This window comes from Pteropus medius, unplaced genomic scaffold (genome assembly GCF_902729225.1).
Source record: "Pteropus medius unplaced genomic scaffold, Ma_sr-lr_union100, whole genome shotgun sequence".
Taxonomy (NCBI): domain Eukaryota; kingdom Metazoa; phylum Chordata; class Mammalia; order Chiroptera; family Pteropodidae; genus Pteropus; species Pteropus medius.
Genome location: NW_024340695.1, coordinates 4,015,643 through 4,029,160, shown reverse-complemented (window position 1 = coordinate 4,029,160; position 13,518 = coordinate 4,015,643). Strand labels below are relative to the sequence as shown.

The window sequence follows — 13,518 nt, the reverse complement described above, 5'->3', positions numbered from 1 at the left end:
CACACCCAGATGGACAGCAGCTACCCATTCATGACAAATAGCAAGCACTGGACATACCTAAAGGAAGACTAAACGTCAGCTGGAACCAGAACGACAAGGAGAAGGAAAATTTTAGAGATCCAGAACTGCATCTCAGATTGCAGTTTTCAATCTATGGACACTGACAAGCAGAAGCTTGAGGCTCACGTGTGTCCAACGTGTTACTCTGACCTGAGAAGCTTGGGCAAACTGATTCTTTCTCCAACATCCACCTTCCTCCTCCTAATGCTGCTCAGAAGAAAGAAAAGAAGCACAGCACAGTCTGCGGAGCCTGTCTGGAGAGTTCTCCAAGTCCAGATGTTCTGAATGTTGTATCCTGAAGTAGCTTTCAACTACAGCAATGATCTGTTCAATGACAATTCAGTGAATCTAGTTTAAGAAAATAAACTATGCTCTGATTTCTGAATTTAACTACTTCTTTAAAATTTATTCTAACTTTACAAGTCAGAATATACATTTTCACACATAGGAATCCAATAACCTCAGTATGTATTATTTCTTTACTTTCATTTAACAACAGTAAGATGAATATAACCTATGTAACTTGCACAGGTAAGCATACAGTTTAATTATTATTACCTAGATTATTTTAAAAAATAATTGACTACTCAAACAATAATGTAGTATAGGGTTTATAACAGGCAAAAAGCAAAATGTATGACAACAGCACAGAGGTCAAAAGGAGAGAAATAGAAATATACTATTAGAAGGTTTTTATACTGTACATGAAATGGCATAATACACTTGAAGGTAAACTGCAATAAGTTAAAGACATAGACTATAAACCCTAAAGCAACCACTAAAATAGTGAAATAATGATAGCTAATAAGCCAAAAAATATATAAAGTAGAATGATAAAAATATTCAATTAATCCAAATGAGCACAATAAAAGAGGAAAAAGGAAACAAAGAACAAATAATAAAAACAGAAAACAAATGGCAAGATTATAGAATTAAACCTAACCATATCAATAATCACTTTAAATTTAAACCTAACCATATCAATAATCACTTTAAATATAAATGGTCTAAACATCCAATTAAAGGCAGAGATTGTCACACTGTATAAAAAAAGCAATGTCTTCCAAGGAGGTGGAACATAACTCTCTATTCCTTACGTGTGAGGTACACATAGTGACTTCCTTCTCAAAAAGTACAGTACGGAAGGAGAGAAAAGAGTAACTTTACAGTGGAGAAACCTGACAAACACTACCTCAGCCAGGAGATCAAGGTTAACATGAATGGCGATAAGTCATGTTGATGATATGTTCCTTTAACATGGTGTCATTAGAATATACATTCTTTTCAAGTGCACATGAAACATTTACCAAGATAAATTATATTCCAGGCCATAAAATAACTCTAAATAAATGTAAAAGAATTCAAGCCATACAAAGTATGCTCTTGGACAACAATGGAATTATATTAGAAATCAGTAACTGAAAGATTTCTGGAAAAATGCACAAATATTTGGAAACTAAGTAATATACTTCTAGGTAACTTGAGGTCAAAGAATAAATCAAAAGAAAAATTAAAAAGTATTTTGAACTGAATAAAAAGGAAATCAGACATCAAAATTTGCGAGATGCTAAAAAAAGCAGTACTTAGGAAATTTATAGGACTAAACACCTATATCAAAAAGAAAAAAGGTTACAATCAATGACCTAAAGAAACTAAAATAAGAACAAGTTAAATCCAGAAGAAAGGAAATAATAATAAGGATCAGAGTGAAAATCAATTAAATAGAAAACAGAAAAACAATAGAGAATATAAATGAAACCAACAGCTGGTTCATTGAGGAGATCAATAAAATTGATAAACCTCTAGCCTAGGGTTTCTTCACCCTGGCACTATTGACATTTTGTCCAAATTATTCTTTGTTGAGAGGATCTCTCTTTTTCATTGTAGGATCTTTAGTAACATCTCTGGCTTGGACTCACTAGATAACCATTAGCAAATGCCCCCGTCAACACACACAAAAAATCAGTCTCCAGACAGTATATTGTCTCCTGAAATCGCCACATGTTCCTGTTGGCAGCAGGGAGAACTTCAACCAACACTTTGCTCCACAAACAAAAATTAACTCAAAGTAGATGAACCTAAATGTAAAATGAAAAACTCCTAAGAGTTTTATAACAGTTACGAAATAAATCTTTGTGAAATTGAGTTAGGCAAAGAATTCTTTGGTACAACACCAAAAATACCTAAGGAATAAATCCATAAAAGAATAAACTGATAATCTGAACTTCATTAGAATTTTAAACTTTAAATGATCAGAAATAGTGTTAAGAGTATGTAAGATGAGCAATGTAAGACAGGCAGCAGACTGAAAGTAAAGAACTCTAGAAACTCAAAAATAAGGAAGCCACCGACCTGATAAAAAAATGGGCAAAAAATGTAAACAGAAACTTCAGCAAAGAAGATATACGGATGATAAATAAGCACATCATTAGTCATCAGGGAAATGCAAATTAAAACCACAATAAGATAGCACTACATAACCAGGAGAATAGCTATGAAAAGCCTGACCATACCAAGTGTTGACAAGGATGCAGAGCAACTTGAACCCTCATATACTACTTTGGGAATATAAAATGGTATAAGCAGTTTGAAATATATACCTGTCATATGATCCAGCTATTCCACTCCTAGACATTTACCCAGGGAAAATGAAAGCAGATGTCCACACAAAGATGATGCATAATGTTCAATATTCATAGCAGCTTTATTTTTAATAGCAAAAGAACTGGGGTGGGAGGGGGGGAGCCAAATGTCAGTCAGTGGGTGAACAGATAAATGAACTGGGATATATCCATACAATGGAATACCTCTCAGCAACAAAAAGGAATGAACCGCTGATACACACAACAACGTGGATGAATCTCGAAATAATATGTTAAGTGGAAGAAGCCATTTATATAAAATTCTAAAAATGCAAACTAATCCATAGAGTCAGAAAGCTCTCTCTGGTTGTCTGGGGAAAGAGGATAAAAGGAAGGGCCAGAGGGAGAGATGGTCTTACAGGTCTATCTATGTAAAATAATTAATAATTTTACACTCTAAATATGTCGTTTACTGTATGTCAATTATACTCAATATATTGAGTTATTTTAAAAATTATCACACAAAACTGCAAAGTACAGACAGTCTAAGATAAAAACAATCAAAGAGGAAGAGCATAACCTGAAATGTCATGAAGAATTAGAATTTAAATATATGTGATTTTAAACACACGTGATTTTACATGATTCCAGACACAATCCTTTAGTTGGTAAAAGTAGGAAAAGGGCATATGACATAGATCATTGCTAGATATGAAATCAAACAAGAAAAAAAAAAGCAAACACAAAATGAAGCCTTAAAGAATAGGCTACAGCATTTAACATTAACATTATTTCTTAATTAAGATGTAGCCAATCTGAAATATTTTGTAATAATAAAGAAAAAGTAATTTCGTCTTTTCCAATTGGGCCTGTCCAACTCTCAGGCAGAATTAGATGCTTCCTTCCTACCACAGCCCCCCATGAATACATCTTTTCTATGTATATTGCAATGGCCTATCTTCCCACTAGACCAACAGCCCCATCAGGACAGAGACTATGTGTTCTGATGTTGGTTAATGGTCAAATATAAGTGCTTTAAAGTCTGAGCCTGGCTTCCTATTTTAGGCTGTGTCATTCACCTACTCTAATCTTAGAAAGTTACTTAACCTCCTTGATGTCCAGTTTTATAAACTCTAAAATAGGGCTAATAGGATATACACAAGGATTCGAGGTGAATTTATCCAAACCTTGGCCTACAAGGCCCTGCATGACCTTTCACCTGATTACCACTCTATCTTCATTTAGATCTCTTCCTTGAGCTGACAGTGTTTAGCCAGAATGACCTTCTCTCAGTTTCAGAAAATCTACACAACAGAGCTCTTTCAATGCTATCTCTTCTGCTGATCTTCCATGCTTCTCTCCTCTCCACAGCCTCCTACCCCACAACGTGGCTAGTTCCTTATCAGTCTCGACTTAAATGTCACCTCCATAGAGAGGCCTTCTTACTATTAACATAGGAACCCCTGGTTATTCCATGTCCCATCATCTTGCTGTTTCCTTCTTTCCATGTAACAACATTCATTCAACAAACAGTTCTTATGCCCCTACTGTATTCCAGGCACTGTTCCAGATTCTGAGGATACAACAGCATTGATAGAATGTACAATCTAGTGGGGTAAGGACCATAAACGAATGAGTAAAATATAGAGTATGTTATGGAGAAAAAAAAAAATTGTGAAAGGAGGAATGGGAGTTGCCAGGGAGATTGTGATTTTAAGTCTGGGGTTTAGTGAAGGCTCACTGAGAATATAACAGTGAGTTAAGAGAGCAGAACCATACAGATATGGGGCTAGGCAGGAGCATTCCAGGTGGAGGAAACAGCAAATTCAAAGGCCCTTTAACAGCCAAGAAAGCTAGTTTGGTTTAGAAGTATGAGTAAGAAGAGCAGCAGTTAAAATAAAAAAGATGACAAGATGGGAAGTGAGGAGAACCAGATGGGGTAAACTCTGGGGGCCACTGCCAGGTCTTTGTTTTTCACTCAGACAGCCATGGGAAGCCATTGGAAGGTTTTCAACAGAGGAGTGGTGTAATCTGATTTACCTTTTAAAGACTGTGAATAGTTTGGTAATGTTTTTTATGTTCTGCCTATCTTCCCAGTAGATAAGCACCAGAACATAGTGCTGTCCTCTGCACTATAACTCTGCACTATAGCATCTACCGCAATACATTGTAGGTGCTCAATAAATATTTATCAGATGAATGTAAAACAGTTACTGGTGCAGAGTAAGCATTCCATAAATGGTTACTTGGGAGTGTAGCTTAGTGGTAGAGCAAATGGTAACTTATTATTTGGCACCCCAGAGTCCAGCACAGTGCCTGGGAAACGGTAAAAGCTTGTTTGAATAAATGAATGAATAATTTTGTGAAATTATGGAAAATCTGTATTTAAAACATGTGAGTAATGACAAATGAATCAATTGCTTTTCACCCTTTCCCATACTTATTAAGACTACTGAGGGCATTACCTAGAATAATGCCTATAACTCAGTTCTCTAAAAAGACTGCAATGTCCTGAAAACATAATTAGCACTAAAGCACTAAAATGCTTGTAAAATATCTAACTGGGTAAACTTATTCACATGACTTTTTAAAAACAATCAACGTACAAGGCTTAGCTGACAAACTGATTTGATTTTGATTTTTGTTGAATTCAAATAAAGGTCCTAAACTCAAACATATGGGCAAAGAACTATGAATTTCCACTTTTTATTTATTTTGACAAATCCAGAATCTGCAACACTAGTAAACTTAATGAAAATTAATTACACCTGTTCCCTTCTCCCTCGGTGTGCTTGTGGGGGAGGGGTGTGGGGGAGGGTAAGGCCATTCAGTAATTATCTCAGGAAAAGCCCTTGGGAGTCTCAGCAGTTTTCCAAAAAGAAAACTAAACAAGGAGTTATGCAGTAAAGTATAAAAACACACAAAATGTTCCATCTCATGAAAGGTCAATACTCTCCCCTGATGATGTTTACGATGCCTCAATGGCAGGGTCTCGAGAGTAAATACCGCGCGAGGTATGGCCCGGATGTTTAAAAGTGGCCGAGCCTATCTCTGCAAGAAAGACTTCGGAGCTATGGAAACGTTTAGAAAAGCATATGAAAGTTGTCTGAAATCAAACAAACTTTAAAAAAGAAAAGAGCGATGCAAAAGTGTTGAGAGCGGCTAGAAGGAACCTGCTCGATTTGGCTCTGACTTGCTGGTGCTCGTACACAATCGTGCCTGCTGGCAACTAGCTCATACGCTCCCTTCCACTAGGGGAGGGGAAAATAATAACTTTCGGAAATAACAGGCGTCCACAAAGACAAATGTTACACAGGACTTCTCAACCTCCACCAAATAGGGTGACTAATGTTTTGAGCTGCATTGATTCCCTGTAAGTCCCCCACCCCCTGCTTTTTGCTTTTAACATAAGAAAAATAACCTAAGGAGAAGGTGCTACCGTCAGACCCGCAAGGCAATTTCAGACAACAAAGACCCCAAGCAATCAAAATGGAATTATAATCCGAGCAGCCCGAGCGCTCGGCTGCCGTGCGCGCCGCGGTTCCTCGAGTACCCCGCCCAGCAGGTCGCTGCGCCCTCTCCAGCCCCGTGCGCCCCGCCCGCCCATCCTCGGGTCCCCGGGGCGAGCCTCGCGCCGCCCACGATTTGGCAATCTGCGCCGCGGCTCTCCGCGTTCTATCTCACGCGGCGTTCAAAATCTTTCCCGCCCAGGCGTGACGCGGGGAACGAAAACAATCAGGATACCCCGAACGCTGGGGCCTGGGCACGACGCGGGCGGGGGACCGGATCAGGGCCAAGCCCCCAACGCAGCCCCCTTCCCGACCAGGCGGACCGGCGGGCTGGGGCCCGGAGGTGACACAAAGAAGCCGGAGAGACGAACGCCACCCGCTGGCGCTCACTCCAACCCCGGAGCGCCTCGCCCGCTGACAAGTTTGCGGCGCCCTCCACGCACCCCGCTCTCCCCACCCGGACAAAGTTTCCCGTGGCCGGGCTCGGACCCTGGCATCGGGTGGGCTCCCGTCTCCCGCCGCGCCCGCCCACGGCTAGGGGACCTTCCCTTCCTCGCCTCCGCCCCTTCCCCTCCCTCCCGTTCTTCCTCCCTCCCCGCCCCAGCCCGCTCTCTGTGGGGCGCACCGGGGTGCTGGGGCCCTGCGGCCGCGCTCACCCGCTGCCGGCCTTCGCGAGGAGTGAGGACACGGGCTGGGGCCGGCCCAGGTCCGCGCCCCGCTTGCCTTGCTCCCTCGATCGCCTTTTTTGCTCGGTCTCCCGCTCCCTTTTTCAGTCCAGCGGAAGGCTCGGCGCGCAGCACAGAGCGCTCCGCTCCTTGGATCTCGGAAAGCTGCAAACCACGCCCCGCGCCTTCCCCGCCCGCCGCGGGCCGCCGAGTCCCGCGCTCACCGCTCGGCGGCCAGTGTTGAGCCCGCCCGCGAGCTCCGGGGGCGGAGCAGCCCTCCTCCTGCCTCCCCTGCCCCCCGCCCCACTACCCACCCCCACACAGGCCCCGCGGCTGCCCAGGGCTGGCAACTTTCTTTCCCGTGTTTTGGAACATCTGAGATGTTTTGAGGGAGATGCTAACTCAGAATACAGGTTCACAACCAGGGAGGAGGAAATGGGGGAAGTTCCACAAACTCACTCAAAAAAGCTTTTCTGGACAATTTCTGCGAGGAACTTTTCTAACATTCCTGGACTTCTGAGTCTTGGATGTCGGGGTTAAGAGAGCAGATCTTCGAATTAGCTAGCAGGCCTTAATTAAGTCACTTTAACCTTTGTGCACTATTTGTAAAATGAGGAATTTGGATTAGATGGTCCTCAGGATATGGATCAGTATTTCTGATAGCATGGTTCAGACCTCAGAGTCACCTGAGGGAAGGGGAGGCTTTTAGTAACAATGCATATTACTGGGTCCCTGCCTCCCACTAGACGCTGGAGAGGAGAACAGCCTGAGTTTTATGACATGATATGCGACTTCCAGGTCTGAAACTCAGTGGAAACTGGATCCTTGGGAATCCGTCCTGCAGGTGCCAGTTTGATCTTCCAGCAAATTACTCAATGCCTTTGGAATCAGAATGACATCACTTGACTCCCACTTATCTACTGTGCTACTGTTGCAATATTACTAAGACATTCAAGGTTTCTAAATGAAAGATATTGTATCAACTCACTATTATTACATAAAGAAAGCAGTGACTTTAAAATATTTCTCTATCGAGTTTGTATCACAATCAAATTTAACTTCTTATTGAGTCCAAGTTCACATATATCATATGGCTACAGAATCTTGCGTGAATTACTTAATTAAATTTGGTGCTTATGAATCAGCAAACTAAATAAGTGGTAAGGAGTAGAGAAGAGATATTTGGTAATGAATTCAGTTAATATGCATTAATGGAAAAAATTAGTTGTAAACAGTACCCACAAAAAACTCGTACATCTGTGAGTACCGGGATGATTAAGGTAAATTATTTGAAATGCACACTTTATTGACAATCAGTAGCTCAACTCTTCACAAACAGCACACTACCAATCTACATGCCATTCTCTGTATTCCAAGATAATCTTTCTGACAGTATCACTTCTCTTACTGTAGTAGGTTTACATTATTTATTATTAATGGCTTGGGTCACAGCAAAGGTTTCTAAGGCAAAAAGATCCTTCCGGTCCTGGGAAGTCTTTTCAGAGAAAAAAAAACCATTTTGCCTGATACAATACGTGCAAATTAAAGAGCCAATTTCATAGAGAAGTTGGGCTCCAGGGTTCGTGGATCTGTCTGTAAAGCATTGTCTACTATTTTCCTTCTCTGTTCTATTCATTTCCATTTTATAGCAGTTGCTTCCTTCACAGTAAATACTGCAAAATCATCATGGTAACAGTCTCTAGAGAAAACGTTATTAATAATTTCTTAATTAATGTTCCCTTCTAGGCATCTATGCCACAGTACTCAAAGCGAAAGGACTCTTGTTCCATGTTGTGTCTAGTGCACTTAAGAGAGTCTAGAATAAAATGTCTCAGAATGTTTTCAGATGTCCCCCAATTAGAGTCTTCTAATTACCTGTGGTGTCTCCTAGCCATGCCAAGTTAATACCTACTTTTAAATCAGCAAATTAAACTAATGGCAGGAATACTGAAACAGATCCTCCATACTTTGAAATGAAAATAAAATGCAATGCTCAGCCAAACAAAGACACACCTGTTTCTTTTGAAACACAACACTGAGCATGTGAATAGATGGCTCATATGCTTATACCTCTGACTGACAGACTAAGGGTTGCCATGAACCCAGCCATGCCCACATTTTTCTATGCACCAAAAACACAGAGATAATACAATAACATAGTACGATGTCATGCTATTATTTACATCAGGCCTCTATATTTATAGCAAAAGACCCATTTGACCCAATAGCTCACCTAAGAGACTACCAGCTCCAATTGTGGCAAATGCAAGTTTTGCAAACTGATCAAACTCAAAGCATCTGTGACTTGGTACACAAGCATGCATGTGGTGACAACTATTGAAGCAGACATTCAATACATACCTGTACATTGTACTGAGTAGGCATTTGAGCAAGTTGGACTTCCTCATGCCATTAAAGGAACTAAATTCACCACTTTTTAAGTTAGGCAGCAACTCCTCTCCGTCACAGTACGGATTTCTCTGAACTACAGTTATCTTTTACAGTCCTGCATCCTGTACCATATGGTGAGTTCCTTGTCTTTATATCCGGAGTGCCTAAACAAGAAAGGCAATGGATTTTATCTTGGGAGCAAATTCTAGTCTTGTACTTGGTGCCATATTGGAAAGGGCTGTGGGACTGCATCTAGGCTTGGCAAGAAACAATATAAGTTGGTTAGTAATTGATCTCTGCCATGAGCACAGAAGTGAGGTGGAGGGGAGTATTGATATTGGTATGGTATATTTATCTACCTTGATGGTAATAGGAGATAATAATGTTAAATAATTGGCCAGATGGGTAAGGGAATTTAAGACGAATAAGAAGTATTTTTACCCTAAGAGGCAGGTATAATATTAATTAATCTGAGGCAAGGTACGATCATCTTACTACTTGCCCCTATTTTATTAACAAGTTACTAATAAATAAAGAGGAAAGGAGACTAATTTAGAGCTAAACACTCCTTGTTAGGATGCTAACTCTGAGGACCTCAAGGAACAATCTTTTGCTGCAATATTTTTTACCACTTTGGGAGCACTTGTATAAACCTGGGAAGAAAATAGCTGGCCAGGAAAATGGCTCTGTTCTTTTGTTCAAGAGTCTAATCAGGCCTGTAAAGGCCTGAGCTCCTTATCGCATTCTTGTCTTACTTCCTGCCAAACCTGGAAACTAACACAAATAAATGGCTAATTGCTCCCTTGCCCAATGTGATCTTTCTGACCCTCGTCCTGACTCAAGTAGAAAGTTGTGTCCAACAACATATAAGTGTGCACTGCCAATTTATCTAGTAGATGGTCTCCTAAAATACTCAACCAATAGAATGAGTTTCTGACAATTGAATCAGAGTCCAACATTCTAGAGTTTGAAGACAAGCTAAAACAAATATGTCATGATTCAATGAAATCGTATTTGTAAAGTGTTAAGCATGGAGCTGGCACTCAACGGATGACAGCGGTTATTGCAATTATTTTAGTCAGTAATGAGGCTGAGAAGGGTATTATTTCAAAAGTACTTTTATTGAAATGGTAAATTAAAGTATTGGGTTTCTAAAAATTCCATAACTCATCTCATTTTACATAGGAGAAGATTGAGGCCTTAGGATAAAATATAATGCCTAATGGCATAAAACTAGTAGTGGTAGTCCCTGGATTAGAACCTAGACAAGTTTTTAGCAAAAATAATTGTATCATTTAGAAGAATCCTGTTGTATATCTTGTTATTTGTTTTACTCTCAAATACAGTGCATTGAATTAATTTTTCTGCTCAGCTCACAGTGAAAAACAGTACAAATAAGAGACATTAATATATGTCTCTCGGGACAAGCAGGTCTAATGGCTCGAATTAAGCAGAAATTTAGAAAACATAAAAAATAAGCCAAAATTTAACCTAGTAAAGATAGAAAACCTAGACAAACCAATTTTATTGGAAGAAATTAAGATGTCAAAGGACTATCCACACAAAAAAGTACCAGGCCCAGATGAGTTCACAAGGAAATTCTTCTAAATCCTAAGATCTGATACTTAGATGCTACATACATTGTTTCAGAGCATTTCGAAAGAAGAAAACCTTCCAAATTGTTTTTACAAGGCCAGTATAATATCAATTCCAAAAATATGACAGACCAACCCACTCTCACTTATTAATGTGACTGTAAAAAATTCTAAGTCAAATATTAGCAGCAGAACCCAAAAGCAAATTAAAAAAAAATACTTTATACAAGCTTACTCCTTGGTATTTATACAAATTAGTTTAAAATTTATATCCACATAAAACCCTGCACATTGATGTTTATAGCAATTATGTCCATAATCACCAAAACTTGTAAGCAACTAAGATGCTTTTTAGTAGATGAATGAATAAATAAACCATGGTATATCCAGACGATGGAATATTACTCAGCACTAAAAACAAATGAGCTATCAAGCATGAAAAGACACAGAAGAATCTTGCATACATACTACGAAGTGAAAGAAGCTAATCTTAAAAGACTACATCCTATATAACTCCAACTGTATGGCATTCTGGAAAAGGCAAAACTTTGGAGATAGTAAAAAGATCAGCGTTTTCCAGAAGTTGAGGAGAAAGAGGGATAAGTAGGCGGAGCACGAAGGATTTTCACAGGATTGAAACTATTCTGTATGACACGATGATGGTGTAAACGTATCAACACACATTCGTCCAAACCCATAGAATGTACAGCACCAAGAGTGAACCCTAATGGAACCTAAGAACTTTAGCTGATAATGATGTATCAATGTAGGTTCATGGGTTGCCACAAATCTATCACTCTGGTGGGGGATGTTGATAGTGGGAGAGGCTGTATGAGTGGAGTAGCAGGGAGTATGTGGGAACTCTCTGTGCCTGCCTCTCTGTGTTGATGTGAATCTAAAACCTCTCTAAAAAATGAAGTCTGTTAAAACTAAAAAACAAAAAATGAACCTTTTGACCAAGATAGATTTATTCTAAAAATGTAAAGATGGTTCAATATTAAGAAGACCATTATATAATTTATCATATTAATAGATATAAGGAGGAAAAATTATGAGATTATTTCCACAGGTGTTGAAAAGGCTTTTGATACAATTCAGTATCTATTTTTTAAAAATCAATAAAATAAGATTGTTAGATACTTTCTAATGTAATAAAATATACCGCAACATCTTACTTACTGAGAATACATTTAAGGCATTCTCACTATGGTCAAGAACAAAGCAAGGATGCTCACTATCTCCACGATAACTTACTATTTTAATGGAGACTAGCCAACGTAATAAGACAAAACAATTCAATTAAAAGCATAAAATCTGAAGAAGTGAAATGACATTTACCAATGTTATGAGAATACACCTAGAAAACTCAAGGAATTAATGTTGGAATCAGTGTTAAAACTAACACAAACATTAAAGAATTCAGTAATGCTGCCAGGTTTAAAATTAACATGTGAAAATACCCTTTATATATATCAAATAATAAGACAGAAGATTTACTGTAGAAGTAAACCTCATTAACGAAAGCAGAAAAAAGGTAAAATACTTAAGAGTAAACTTAACAAAAAAATATGCAAGCTTATACGAGAAAAATCTTAAAACACTCTTGAAAGACACAATAGTAAACTTCAACAAAAGGATCCTTCGTTCTTAGTTAAGGCAAATAAAATCATAAAGATGTCAACTTTTCTCAAAATTAATATATAAATATAAAGCAAGTCCATAATCATACTATCATGATTTTTTTTTCTGAAATAAGTTGATAAGCACAGTCAAAAGATGAATGACAAACTAGGATGAAACGTTGCTACTTCTGTGACAGATAAAGGACTAATTGCCCTAATGTGTGTTTTAAATGAGTAAAATCATCAAAATCCAATAGAAACATGGGCAAAAGATATGAACAGACAATTCACAGAAAAAGATACATAAATGAATGTCAAATATATGAGACAATGTTCAAGTTCATAAGAATAATCTTAAAATTACACTGACATATCATTTAGTACTTATTAGTTTGGCAAAAATTCAAAAGTTTTACAATATACTCTGTTCGTGTGGCTCTATGGAAAAAGACTCTCATATGTTGTTGCTAGGAATGTAAAATGAATGGTTCAACCCAATATGGAGAAAAATTTGGCTATATCTAGTAAAGCTATACATAATCCCACTAAGAATTTACCCTGAGGAGATATCTCCACAAAAACAAAACAACATATGCACAAGGTTTTCTGCTGCAGCACTATTTGTTCCACTGCCAGATGATTTCTCTCAGGTTTTGCCAATAAGCGAGAGAAAGGAAGGCAGAAGGAGAGAAGGGACTTGGCTCCTGTTTCCAGCTCCTATTGATCCCTCCAACAGCATGACAGCTATATCTCCAGCCTTTGAGCATCTTTTGGCCTCACTGCTTCAACTGCTTAACATCTTCCTCCCAGAACTTGCAATATCAGTCTCAGAATACTCTCCCAGACATCCGAGCACTCGCTGTGGGATACCTAAAAACCAGCCCCATGGCATCTCCCGGAGGTCCCAATATGGACTATCTCCTCTTGAGGCTTGAGCAGTCTGTGGGAGTCCCTAGGTTCTATTTACGCTACCTCTTCCATTTTGTTCCTTAGCCCTAGGAGTAATGTCTCCTTCCTATACTTATTAATTAAGAGAAACCTAAATAAGTGAAAGGATATACCTTATTTATGTAATGGCAACGAGTAAAGCACCC

General features: G+C 38.9%; 1 protein-coding gene across 4 annotated transcripts in view; it reads right to left on the bottom strand.

Annotated features, from left to right (window-relative positions):
• The window catches only part of LOC120603797 (nesprin-2-like), a 226,721-nt gene extending 219,791 nt beyond the window's left edge, over nucleotides 1-6,930 (bottom strand). For all 4 annotated transcript variants that reach the window (XM_039864585.1, XM_039864589.1, XM_039864593.1 and 1 more), the window contains exon 1: nucleotides 6,808-6,930. The gene's annotated coding sequence lies outside the window, so the exon portion shown is untranslated. The remainder of the gene's footprint in view (nucleotides 1-6,807) is intronic.
• Between the last annotated feature and the right edge of the window lie 6,588 nt (nucleotides 6,931-13,518).